We start from the raw sequence: 12,526 nt of genomic DNA, 5'->3' as shown, positions 1-12,526 counted from the left end.
TTTTCCCCCTTTTTAATATTCAGGGGGATTCACCCCCGAGCACCCCATTGTTCTCCCCCCACACCCACCCTCTCCTGCTAGATATCAGCCCCTGCCCCCTTCCACCACCTTCTCCCGCGTGATTTCAGTCCCAGTCCCCGACCCCTGAAACCAAAACACATACATACAACACACGCACACTTCCCCGTTCTCCTCGCCCTAAGCTTCTTGGTCCCAAAGAACATGTCAGCCCCTGCCACACACTGCTATGCAGCAGGGGCGTGGCAGTTTGCTTTAGAACGACTGCTCCGTGCAGTCACGGAGCAGTCTTTCTAAAGCGACCTTTTAGTGAAAAGATCTTTTCATTCGGGAACGGCACAGTCTGGCAAAGCCTCACCTCATGGAGCGGGGGGGGGGGGGGGCGGGGGGGCTACATCGGGTGTACAAGCAGACTATGAAAGTTACATATATAGCACAAAGCTGCAAGTCAAATCAGGTAGATTGTAGAGAGGATAAGTTTACAAATACAGCACAAGACTGCAGGTCAAATCAGGTACGTTACAGATTGCAAATACATCATACGGGCTGCAGGTCAAATTAGGTAGGTTGCAGAGAAGATGAGTTTCAAATACAGCACAAGGCTGCAGGTCAAAGCAGGTCGGTTGTAGGTTAAATCAGGTATTATGTTTGTTTCTGGAGAATCATGCATGGATAAGATCGTGTCAGGGGTGCTGGTGCCGCAACGGTAAAGCAGGGAAAAAATAGACTTTGTAGGTATAACGTTCGTTGCTGGAGGATAACATAACATGAGTAGCAGTGAGGATATGCTATGTAACATTAAAGTTACAGTGGTTATGAGAATCAGCTGGAAAGGCCAGCCAGGGGAGATGGGACTGCATTGGTAAAGCAGGGCAAAATAGACATTGTAGGTATAACGTTTGTTGCAGGAGGATACAATTACATGAGTAGCAGTGAGGATACTTTCCCCCAGCGGCTCACTGCCTCCAGAGCCTTAGTTCTCACCATGGATCGCATCTCTCCAGCACTGAAATCACTTCACTGGCTCCCCATGGCTGTAAGGATCAAGTTCAAGACCCTCTGCATTGTCCACAAGGCTTTCTGGGGCCAGGGACTTACCTATCTTCAATGCTGCCTACATAAATACTGTCCCTCACAAGCCCTCTGCTCATCTATATCCAATCTTCTGCAAGTGAGATGGTTCTCCAAGCAGACATTTGGAGGGAGATTCTTATCCTCAGCCGACCCTCCCTATGGAATAGCCTCCCTGCCGCCCTCCATCTTGAGCCTGACCTTCTTAAGTTCCGGAAACTCCTCAAAACCTTCCTCTTCCCCTCTTCCTTCGCTCTCTCTCTACCCTGCTAACCTAGCTCTCTGCTCTCTCCATTTCTCCCTCCTCTTCCTTACAACTTTCTGACTGGCTGGCTGTGGTACTTCAGAGTCTCACCGGACCCAGGCACCCCCACCAGTCCTCTCCCGCGCTTACCTCAGGGCCCTTCACCCACCCACCTTCACTGCACTTAGAAATAACCCATGAGAGTGGCTCTCTCTGCACTTACCCCAGTCTCCGTCGACTGGGTGCACTTGGACCTCCTCCTCACTGTGACCGACTATGCACTTGCACGATCCAAAGGCTATGTGCCTGAAGATCGTATGTCTGTTCTCCCTTGTCTTCTCCCCTTAATTGCACTGGTAAAACTGCAGTATCGCCATCCGGCCTATTTGTTGTGTCTCAACTGTTAAATGTATATTTACGCACACACTCTGCCTGTGCAGACTATTATCGTCTCAGAATTTCAAGGGCTTTGAGCGACTGTTGTTTTTTCCCCATGTTCCCACCCTCCTTGTGCGCTTTGGAACACTTACCTGTCCATAGGCGCTATATAAACAATACAATTAAAGTTACAGTGACTATGTGAATCAGCTTGAAAGGCCACGCCAGACGTGCTGGGGCCACATCAGCAGAGTAAGGCTTTACTAGCAGAATTGTTGAGGGTTTGATGGCATTATGACTGTAATGATCCTGGAAAGATGTAGTGGAAACATAATCGAACAGTCATGAGGACGAGGAACCTACGAGAGGCATTGTTGACCTTACCTGGTCTAGCCCCAGGCTGGGCATACAGGGTCATCATGAGTAGCATCCCCATGATCCGAGGATCAGCAAGCGCCTTGTGAAGAGACATAGGGAGGTGCGGTCATTGCCGGACAGGGGACACACACAACATCCTTAAAAGTCGGCCTGTAAAGGGGGCCAGCATTGCCAGCCATCTACCTGGATGATGCTGCATTTGACCAGCAGTCATCCAATCAGATTGGCTCAAAGGCAGGCTTTCCGGGCAAAGCTCATCGAGTGAGCTTATTGTCGTGCAGGTGGCAATGACTGAAGGGGTAATAGATTCTATGGAAAATAGCCCAATGGGGATTACCTGATCTTCTGAGCCCACGTGGCAGAGATTGTGGGAGCACTCCTGGGCTGTGATGTAACTGCAGCAGGGCTGGACAGGGGACATACACGACGGCCTTAAAAGTCAGCCTTTAAAGGGGGCCTTTAACAGTTGCAAAACGGAACTACTATTGACCACCATCTAAAAACATTGCAGAAATCTATCAATAACAACACCATGCTCAACAGCCTGGGTGAGGTCAAACATGTATTTCCGACTCTTTTTTAGACCTTTGTTTTAGTGCGTATCAAGGTTAAAGCAATCATGATAAGCAAATATTGTTAACTTTAAATTTGATGCCCAGTAAAAAGAAATGCCATGCCGCAGTAAGAAAAAGTAACCAGACTGGCTGCAGCAACGTAGGCCAGCCTAGCCACATAAAAACTCTTATCATGTTTGCTTTAACCATGATGACCAGCAGAAAACGCCATTCCACAGGCATAAAACATAACCAGACTGGCTGCACATTGATGTCTAGTAAAAACGACACCCCCTTCCCCGGCATCCCCAATCAGAGGCCCACCAGCACAGTGAGCGGGACTCTAATCTGGGAGTAAGCGGGGGCCCACAAACCAGACGTCTGCTCACCAGCACGGTCCAATTACCTGACGGCTCCTGGTTGTGCTAATGTCTTTATGCTGCATTTTGAAAATAGATTTGTATTAGACAAGATAGGGTCTGATTTACACACATGTTTTGAATGGGACTTTCCCATGTTAAAACAGTTGTGCACATCAGGCTCTTAATTGTTGAAACATAATTTTAAATAATATAAAAGATAAATTGACGATACCTTTAGGATATGGTCAGGGGCAGAAGAAGACTTTGAGATATTTTTTGGCAATATGAAAAAATATGAATGACCATATTAAGTTTACAATTTAGTAGAGTGAGATTTGCTTAACTTTTTAGATGTTGATGTGAAAACAAATGGTGATAATTTAACAACAGCATTATTTGTTAAACCCACAGACCGTCGTAATAACATATGTTAAAAGTTTCCATCTAAAACCTACGATAAAAGGGTTACATGCAGCCAGTTGTTGCAAGTTATTAGAATGGTATCAGACGCCATTGATTTAGAGAGACAAATCTACAGGTTGCTGTACGAATTTCACAGACACCCTTATGACGAGGACATATGTTTCACACAACAGCAACCAAAAGCCTAGGACTACTCTGAAATCTTCCAAGCAAAAACATCCCAGATGTTAATTTATGTTGTTACATCTTCTCATCAAAGTAGAACAATAAAAGGGAATTGTTGGAAAAGATGGCACTTGGATGAAGTAACACAGAAGCTATTCGTGGAGTTGTCCATGCTTGCCTATCTAAAGCAATCGCCCATCAGAAACGCACTAGTGCAGGCAGACACATGACCATGCTGAGTGGAGCTGCTCAAAATAGAGTCAATTCCCTCATGTGTCATGTCAACATTGTAATCATGTAATTAAGGGTGATGTTACTTGCCACGCGTATTCTGGCAAACCTATTCACATGCGAGATGATGCAACATGTGATCCAGCCAATGTAGATTAGCTCCTCCGGCACCTTTATGGTCTGTGTTACATTGGCCTTACTACTCGAAAAGTAAAAAAAAAAAAAAAAGACGGACGGAACACAAGTTCAATATAAGATTGAAAAAGAAGAACTCCTTGGTAGCACTACATTCCATTTCCCAATTACAATACTGAGTTTTGGAAAATGTAATAGTTCCTAAATGTGATGGGAACATTACACAACTTTTGGCACAGAAGGAAATCTGTTGGATTAACAGACTTTCATTGTTACAACCTAAAGGCATGAGTGCAGAGGACGACCGTAGATGTTTCATTTAGTTACACAACTGTATGACATGACAACTATTAGCTTTATTGAAAGTGTCTAACAAATGAATGAGCCTATCGAAGTTATTCCCATTACATTTAAGGATCCAAAGAAGGTCAGAAAACAGTTTCCAGTCTTGCACTCTCCCTCTTATGAAGAATTCCTTCAAAGGGAAAGTGGGCATAGGAACTGAGGACTCTGGGGTGAGAGTTATTTTTATGGCATCTGAAACTACTTCTTTGAACCGTAAGGCCAGCATTATCACTTTGTACATTTTGTGTTAAAAATAAGCATGTAGTAATTCCTGTTACCGCATGAGATCTGAGGGTCTCCGCGCGACTGAGGCTTCATAGCTGAACCTCTTGTAGCAGTAGTCTCCGCGAACAGAAACATGCCAAAATCTGTGTTAGGCAGAATCACATGCAGTACCCTTTGGGAACACTGCACACAATTAAGACTAAAAGTGTCAGTACAATTTCACCTTTGGTACAAGCCTGTACTACACAGTAATGTGGTAGCAGTGGCTGAGCAGCCAGACTTATCTCAAGAGTAAAGTACAAGGGGTTACACAAAGGACTAGCAATCACAGTGATTCAAACAAACACTTACTCAAGGTCTCTTGGTAAAAGAATATACATTTATTTACACAGTCTGTAAGAAAACATTCCACTAGCAAGAGCAGCTCAATATCACAATCTAATATACTACAATACACAACCAATCAGTTTCTGAACAAGTTCAGCTCCCCTGAAGTGGGAGCAAAATGGCACTTCAGTTACTTTAAAATGGGGTAAAAATACAAGGTTATAAGAATCAAGAGCACAAACAAGCTGGAGATAAATCTGCCATTTTACCTCTCACTGTGTGGTACATTCACCGTGGTAAAACCACCCAAACTCTCCATGGAGTCCAATGGACTCCAGAAATTGAGAATGACAATGCCCTACCAGCACTTGTAATCCTGTGGTAAACCCACTGGACCAAGTAACAGTAACGGTAATCAAGTTTGACAGTAATTCAGCAGACTTACCGCCTAATTACCACCAAACCCGTGAAGAAGCCCATTGTGCTTTAAATGCCTCATACTTGTGTCCTAATACACCGGTACGCATATTCCCAACCACAAATAGGTAACGGCACAGATGTATTTATTTTGTTTATTGTGCATTTGTTAGGCCTATGTACATCAAAATAGTGTTTCAAGTTGCCATATGTGTGAGTGGCACCCTTTGGCACGCGGAGCCCAAATGTGCTCCCAGAAGCTGTTGGTATCAAGCTAACTAGGCTATACATTGCTGGATGCAGGATCTAAATATCTCCCATGCATTCGTACCCAATAAAGCCTTGTATAGAATGTAATTGTAGAGGAGGAGTCAAATGCCTCTACCGGAAGTCCCGCCCCATTCTTCCTATATGTTGGAAGCCGGAAATTGCGACATGCACAACGCAAATAATGGTATAAGACAAATTTCCAGACAAAGGAGCAAGAAACAACTTCTTGAGACTCAGGCTAAACTTAGCCCACACCAGGGGAAATTTTGGCAAGAAGAAATTAGGGGGACCAAGCAAAAAAACTCTGTGGACATTGCGATTCTCCAAGCAAACAATCCCTAAGACACTTATTAATGGAGTGCGAAGGAACCTGGGAAGTCAGACTGCTGTTGCTTAGGAGATTCGTGGCCAAAGAAGAGGGCCTAATATCAGAGTTTTTTTGGGACAGATTGATAGCTGGTCACGAGATCATGCTAACCGCAACAATAGTGGAAGTTTTGAAAAAATGCTCCATTCTATCATAAAAGGAAGACATCTGCTATTTGAAAGAGTGCTGCCCTGTAGTGACTGGTCCCCATTGTAGCCCTTTGGCTTTTCTTGCAGTGTTTTTTCTCTCTCCTGCTTGTTTTAAACATAGTTCTTTTTTAATGAGAGTAATCTGTGAAAAAGCTTCTTTTTTTCTTTTGTAAAGATTTTTCTTTTTAAAACCAAAACAAATAAATAATTAAAAAAATAATGCTATATAGACGTTATAGATTCTGATGGCAAAGAGTCGAGTAACATTTACTTTGTGAAATAAAGATTGCACGTGCAAGAGCACTGAGGAAAATGCAAGCCGTTTTATAATTGTACAGATGCTGAAACGCAAGTAGACTAAGTAATCATGAAGGCTTGGCTATACGTAGTGAATAGACTGCAGGCGGTGCCGCCAATATATATATGTATATAGAATCTGGATGCTCCACGTCGTGTTTTAGCAAACTAGGACTCCCTGAACAGAAGGGCTGAAAGTGTGGCGCAGTACTGCAATATTCAAGGACATGCGGCCCCAAACACAATCACTGAATGAGAGACTAATTCCATGAGGAATACTGTATTCCATGCGCACATGGAAAGGTCAGTATTCGCAGAGCTCTCCCTGTGACAAACCGTAGGAAGTGGAGGGGGTAGAGACTACAGGATAGCGTACGCTATCAATTTCTCATAATCCTTAGCCCTTGTAACCCCTATGGTCGGCAGTTCTCAAATTATTCCTAATCACTCCCTCTCGTAGTGTCAGAGAGACACCTGTCATTGCCGCTCCTAGGACTGCTTGCACCACCACCATCCCCCCACAAGTACCTCTACTGAAACTACCACTACTGCTACCGCCCCCTGCACCACCACAACCACAACCTCTGCCAGCCCCACCATCACCACCGCAGCCACCATCAACACCCAGCATATGCCCCCACAATGGCAAAATCAGCCAGTGGATACAGTCCATTTGGCGACTCCTTTGTCTGCACCTTCCCCAATGCTATCCCTACTCACCATGTCTACCAAGGGACCCCAACTTGTGCTGTTTGCAGAGTCCTTTCCAGTGGCAAGGGTTGGGGAAATGAAGCAACACGGGTGCCCAGGGATATCTAGGAGGGCAGGGCTCCCAAGAACATACCTATTGCCTGGCACAGCTTTAAGTCTCTTGCACCACAGATGGTTGTGATGGGAATAATTCTGGGCATCCCGCTAGGGCAGGAGACACCCTTCATGGCAAGTCACCACTGCCTGGTATGTTGTCCAAGAGGGGTGTTCTTAGAAGAGGGTGGTGTTTGCTGATGTGGGCATGTTGCTAAGAGGGACCTGCGGGTTTAATTTGCCTCGAGGGATATTGATTGGCTGAAGGGGTTAGGGATTCAGACAAGTGTCAGGGTTATACATTTCAAAGAAATAAAATGCTGGCGGCCATGGTTATTTGAATTGTTTGGTGCCGCTTTGCCAAACGCCATTTGCAGAATGTAACACACTTCCCAAAAGGAAGTTATGTATGTTATATTTGCGCATGCCCAGTATGGTGTAGTGGCTTGTGTGAAAGTGGGGGCAGAGAGACAAGTGGGATGAAGGGAGCAGTTGGGGGGCAGGGTTGGCAAGGTGGGAGATCTCCTGTCCTCAGGGTAAGAGGGCAGTGATAGGATGTGTGTTACAGGGTGTCACCCACATGCAGAGAGGGTTGGGGTAGCAGGCCAGTGCATGTGAAGGTGTCCCTTGCTCAGGATGAGAGGGACCCATGACATCTTGTCACAGGCAAGGATTGCCAAAGCCCGACTTTCCTGCTGCTGCAAGACATGATTATTGCGCCCCGTTGTGCTCCGCACCCCCACTTATGCAAGGGACACACCAGGAGCTTCGGTTCTCTCAGTCAAACTCCCTCTTCTTGTGCAAAGCATACCCCCAAACCTTTGTCTCTCACCAGGCCCTGTTCCGTTCCCTCGTAGGACTCTACCCACTTACCACACACCCATAGCAATTGTTTCCCTTACACCCCCTACCTCACGGAGGTCCCTCTACTTACCTCCTTAGTCTTGCCGCCACCACTTCCTTATCCCTCAGAGGCATGCGTGAAATATTCCTGACAGGCCACCCTTCGGGAATGGCTGCCTCTCAGGAATCAGATCACACTGAAAGTTGGTATTTCTGACGGAGGAGATGGGGGCAGAAAGGGGGCTTTAGGGGTATCCTCCACGTTAGAAGGGGGAGTGGAAAGTGAGCGGGCCACAAAAATAGTGGCTTGCTGAAGCGGGAAAGCCGGGCCCAGAAAGTTGGACTTCAGCAAATCCGGCCTGCGACACGACACCATGGACCCATTTTTATAGTAATGGGCCATGGGGTGATGTTGGCCTCAAAACAAAATGTTTTTCATGTGTGCACATTGGCACAGTAGTCCACAAAGAATGTTACCCACATGCTGCTGGAGCATGAGTGCCCTATCATGCGCACTACTCTGGCCAGGTAGATGCTCCCTCTCCTCCAAGTCACTGTCATGGGTGCCGTATCATGTGCACCACTCTGACCAGGTAGATGCTCCCTCTCCTCCAAGTCATTGTCTTGGGTGCCCTATCGTGTGCACCACTCTGACCAGGTAGATGCTCCCTCTCCTCCAAGTCACTGTCTTGGGTGCCCTATCGTGTGCACCTCTCTGACCAGGTAGATGCTCCCTCTCCTCCAAGTCACTGTCTTGGGTGTCCTATCGTGTGCACCACGATAGACACTCCGTCTCCTCCAAGTCACTGTCTTGGGTGCCCTATTATGCGCACCACGCTGGCCAGGTAGATGCTCCCTCTTCTCCTCCAAGTCACTGTCTTGGGTGTCCTATCATGCGCACCATTCTGGCCAGGTAGACGTTCTCTCTCCTCTAAGTCACTGTCTTGGGTGCCTTATCATGCACACCGCGCTGACCAGGTAGATGCTCCCTCTCATCCAAGTCACTGTCCTGGGTGCCCTATCATGCAAACCATGCTGGCCAGTTAAAAGCTCCCTCTCCTCCAAGTCACTGTTTTGGGTGCCTTATCATGCACACCACGCTGGCCAGGTAGATGCTCCCTCTCCTCCAAGTCACTGTCTTGGGCGCCCTATCATGCGCACCTCTCTGGCCAGGTAGACGCTCCCTCTCCTCCAAGTCACTGTCTTGGGTGCCCTATCATGCACACCACGCTGGCCAGGTAGATGCTCCCTCTCCTCCAAGTAACTGTCTTGCGTGCCGTATCGTGCGCACCACTCTGGCCAGGTAGATGCTCCCTCCCATCCAACTGTCTTGCGTGCCCTATCATGCGCTCCACTCTGGCCAAATAGACACTCCGTCTCCTCCAAGTCACTGTCTTGGGTGCCCTATGATGTGCACCGCTCATGCCAGGTAGACGCTCCCTCTCCTCTAAGTCACTGTCTTGGGTGCCTTATCATGCACACCGCGCTGACCAGGTAGGTGCTCCCTCTCCTCCAAGTCACTGTCTTGGGTGCCCTATCATGCAAACCACGCTGGCCAGTTAGACGCTCCCTCTCCTCCAAGTCACTGTCTTAGGTGCCCTATCATGCGCATCACGCTGGCCAGGTAGATGCTCCCTCTCCTCCAAGTCACTGTCTTCGGTGCCCTATCATGCGCATCACGCTGGCCAGGTAGATGCTCCCTCTCCTCCAAGTCACTGTCTTGGGTGCCCTTTCATGCATTCCACACTGGTCAGGTAGACGCTCCTTCGCCTACAAGTCACTGTCTTGGGTGCCTTATCACGCACACCACGCTGGCCAGGTAGGTGCTCCCTCTCCTCCAAGTCACTGTCTTGGGTGCCCTATCATGCGCATCACGCTGGCCAGGTAGATGCTCCCTCTCCTCCAAGTCACTGTCTTCAATGCCCTATCATGCGCATCACGCTGGCCAGGTAGATGCTCCCTCTCCTCCAAGTCACTGTCTTGGGTGCCCTTTCATGCGTTCCACACTGGTCAGGTAGACGCTCCCTCTCCTCCAAGTCACTGTCTTGGGTGCCCTATCATGCACATCACGCTGGCCAGGTAGATGCTCCCTCTCCTCCAAGTCACTGTGTTGGGTGCCCTATCATGCGCACCATTCTGGCCAGATAGACACTCCTTCTCCCAAGCAGCTGCCTTGTTTCTGCTGCTCTAGTTCAAGCATGGGCACCTGAGGCCTGAACACTATGATGTGTAGCAGACGTCACTGGATGCCAATCTTGCCAGCCTTCTCAGGCACAGCTGCAGTGCACCACCTGTGTGATGCAGGCACTGGAACATGACCATCAGAGTACCCCAATTCCTGCTTAAAGGGGCCAAGTCTGGATATGTGTGTGATTAGATCAAGAGGGCATTCAGGACCTGGTTCAGCAACACGGAGAATGAATGCTGTGACTGGTCGCTCGCCTTTATGTCTTCCAGTTAATGAGCACAAGGATGCTAGCTTCAGCAATAACCAGCAAGTTTAAGACTCATTTCTGGTTCTCTGGTTTTTGTGGACCGTTCTTGCTCTCTTTAAGTAATCACGCAGCATCTTATGGCTTCTTGAGCAAATATACATAGTTTGGATAGAGAGGTCCCTCACTGGAGCTCCCACAACTCAGCCAAACTTTGTTTCTGCCAGGTGCCAGCACAATTCAATCCTAGCACCATCACCAATGTTCTCATCTCCAGGAATAGTCCATCCTGTATAATGAAGACTGAAGTCTCCCAGTGCACGAAGATGCGCGGGGGTCCTTAGTTCTGCAGCTTGGTTATGGGACCCCCTTTACTAACTTCCAGGCTTCTTCCATTATATACTCTACACATGCCTCAGTATTTCAACTACATACAGACCCTTGTGACAGGACCAGGGATCTGACCCTGTCAAGGGGGGCAGGGAGTGCCCTCTCTGCCTGGGCTGTGATGCCTACCAGGGTTTGCACCAGAGCCAGTCCTTCCCCAGAGAGAGGGTATGGAAGTTGGAAGGGCCCCAGTCCCTGTCCTTTCTACTTGTGCCTGTTTACATGAAATGAGTACCATCTTTTCTTACCACATACCTGTTCTGTTCCAGTCTATTTCTATTTGTCCAATAGGTCTATGGTTCCCAGAAGACCTACCCGTGAAGATGAAAATAAATAGCTCCAAAGACAGAGAGCCAGTGAGGAACGTCTGCACCACGGAGCAACCCGCACAGAAGACTGGCGGTCCAAGCTCTCTAGATGAAGCGGACCAGTGCAGCAGCGCTAACCTCACCTTCAGCAAGAGCATCAAGAGGTCTACATGTTTAACTGGCAACCATAGCAATCCATTCAACTCATATAGAGACAGTGTCCTTACCCGCAGCAGGGCCATGGAATAGTCCCTTTGTCAAAACGGCATACCAAACGCGACAGCAAGCCCAATATGAACTTGGACATTGATTGTGGTGAGCCACCATCGCTGAGCCAGGGAACCCATGTACAAGGATGGGGCAGGCATTAAAACCCCTTGGAGAAGAAAAACAGCGGTTGGCCCGGGAAGCCATCTGAAGGAGTGAGCCAATATAGAGGGAAGGGGGAGAATAAAAAGCAGCACAGGAAAAAGGGCGGTGTCGGTTGTTCAAGTAAGCTAAAGGGAAGAGAAGGAGGACCAAAAGACCAAGCAGAGGAAAGGTGGGGCAGGAGAAGATGGAGAAGGATTAATGAAGGAGTGTGCAAGGTGAGGTATTGGTTGGTGAGAGAAAGTGGTACTTGGGAGTGAGCATGCACGGAAGGCGAGTGATGCTGATAAGGGGAGGTAAGAGAGGTGAATGAAAGTGACTGAGAAGGTGAATGAGAGATGGATAGTGGAGAGTAGTAGTCTGGAGAGGGGTGAATGGTAATTTGAAGAGGGCAGAGTGGAATTAGTGTGGAGAGTAGCATTAGGGTGAAGAGGGGATAGTAGTAGTGGGGAGAGAAATAGTAGTGTGGAGAGGGGAGAGAAGTAGTGGAATAGAGCCGGGTGGAGTAGAAGTAGAGAGAGAACATCGGAGGGACAGAGGGAAGGAGTAAGAGAGGGAGAGACAAAGAGAAGTAGAAGGAAGAAGGGGGGGAGAGGAGAAGGAAGGGTGAAAAAGGCTAGCACATCAGGACACTGAATACAAGGGCGTAAAAGGAAAGGATCTAGGACCTGAGCGTCTGGAAGGCACCTCTTCTTGTACCCATTGTATTTTGGAACCTACGTTAAGATTCACCCAGATTGTCGCAGAGGGAGCAAGATATAAATGGTGTTTGCTTACACCACCACAAAGAGGCAGGCGGAATTTTAGGCAGAAGGGGTTTCTGATCTTTTGAGACCATCCTTGGGTTGAGGGATGCTTGGGCTAGGGAGGGAATCATCTGCTCTAGACGAGAGAGAGAGGGGGGGGGGGTGGCCCTTAGGCTGTGTCTTTTCGATTCCTCTAATAAGAACCCTTGAACTGTCTACAAGAGTTGGTGCATTCTTGAGGCCATTGGTGACACCTTTGCCAGATCTTTTATGCGTACTAC

At 47.8% G+C, this 12,526-nt stretch overlaps 1 protein-coding gene across 3 annotated transcripts in view; it reads right to left on the bottom strand.

The window, feature by feature from the left end:
- The window catches only part of PLEKHA2 (pleckstrin homology domain containing A2), a 1,084,343-nt gene that overhangs the window by 36,666 nt on the left and 1,035,151 nt on the right, over positions 1 to 12,526 (bottom strand). The gene's annotated exons all lie outside the window — the stretch shown is intronic.

The sequence above is a fragment of the Ambystoma mexicanum genome, chromosome 10 (genome assembly GCF_040938575.1).
Source record: "Ambystoma mexicanum isolate Mex_15411 chromosome 10, UKY_AmexF1_1, whole genome shotgun sequence".
Taxonomy (NCBI): domain Eukaryota; kingdom Metazoa; phylum Chordata; class Amphibia; order Caudata; family Ambystomatidae; genus Ambystoma; species Ambystoma mexicanum.
Note: the sequence above shows the minus strand (reverse complement) of the source record. Positions and strands in the feature narration are given on the sequence as shown.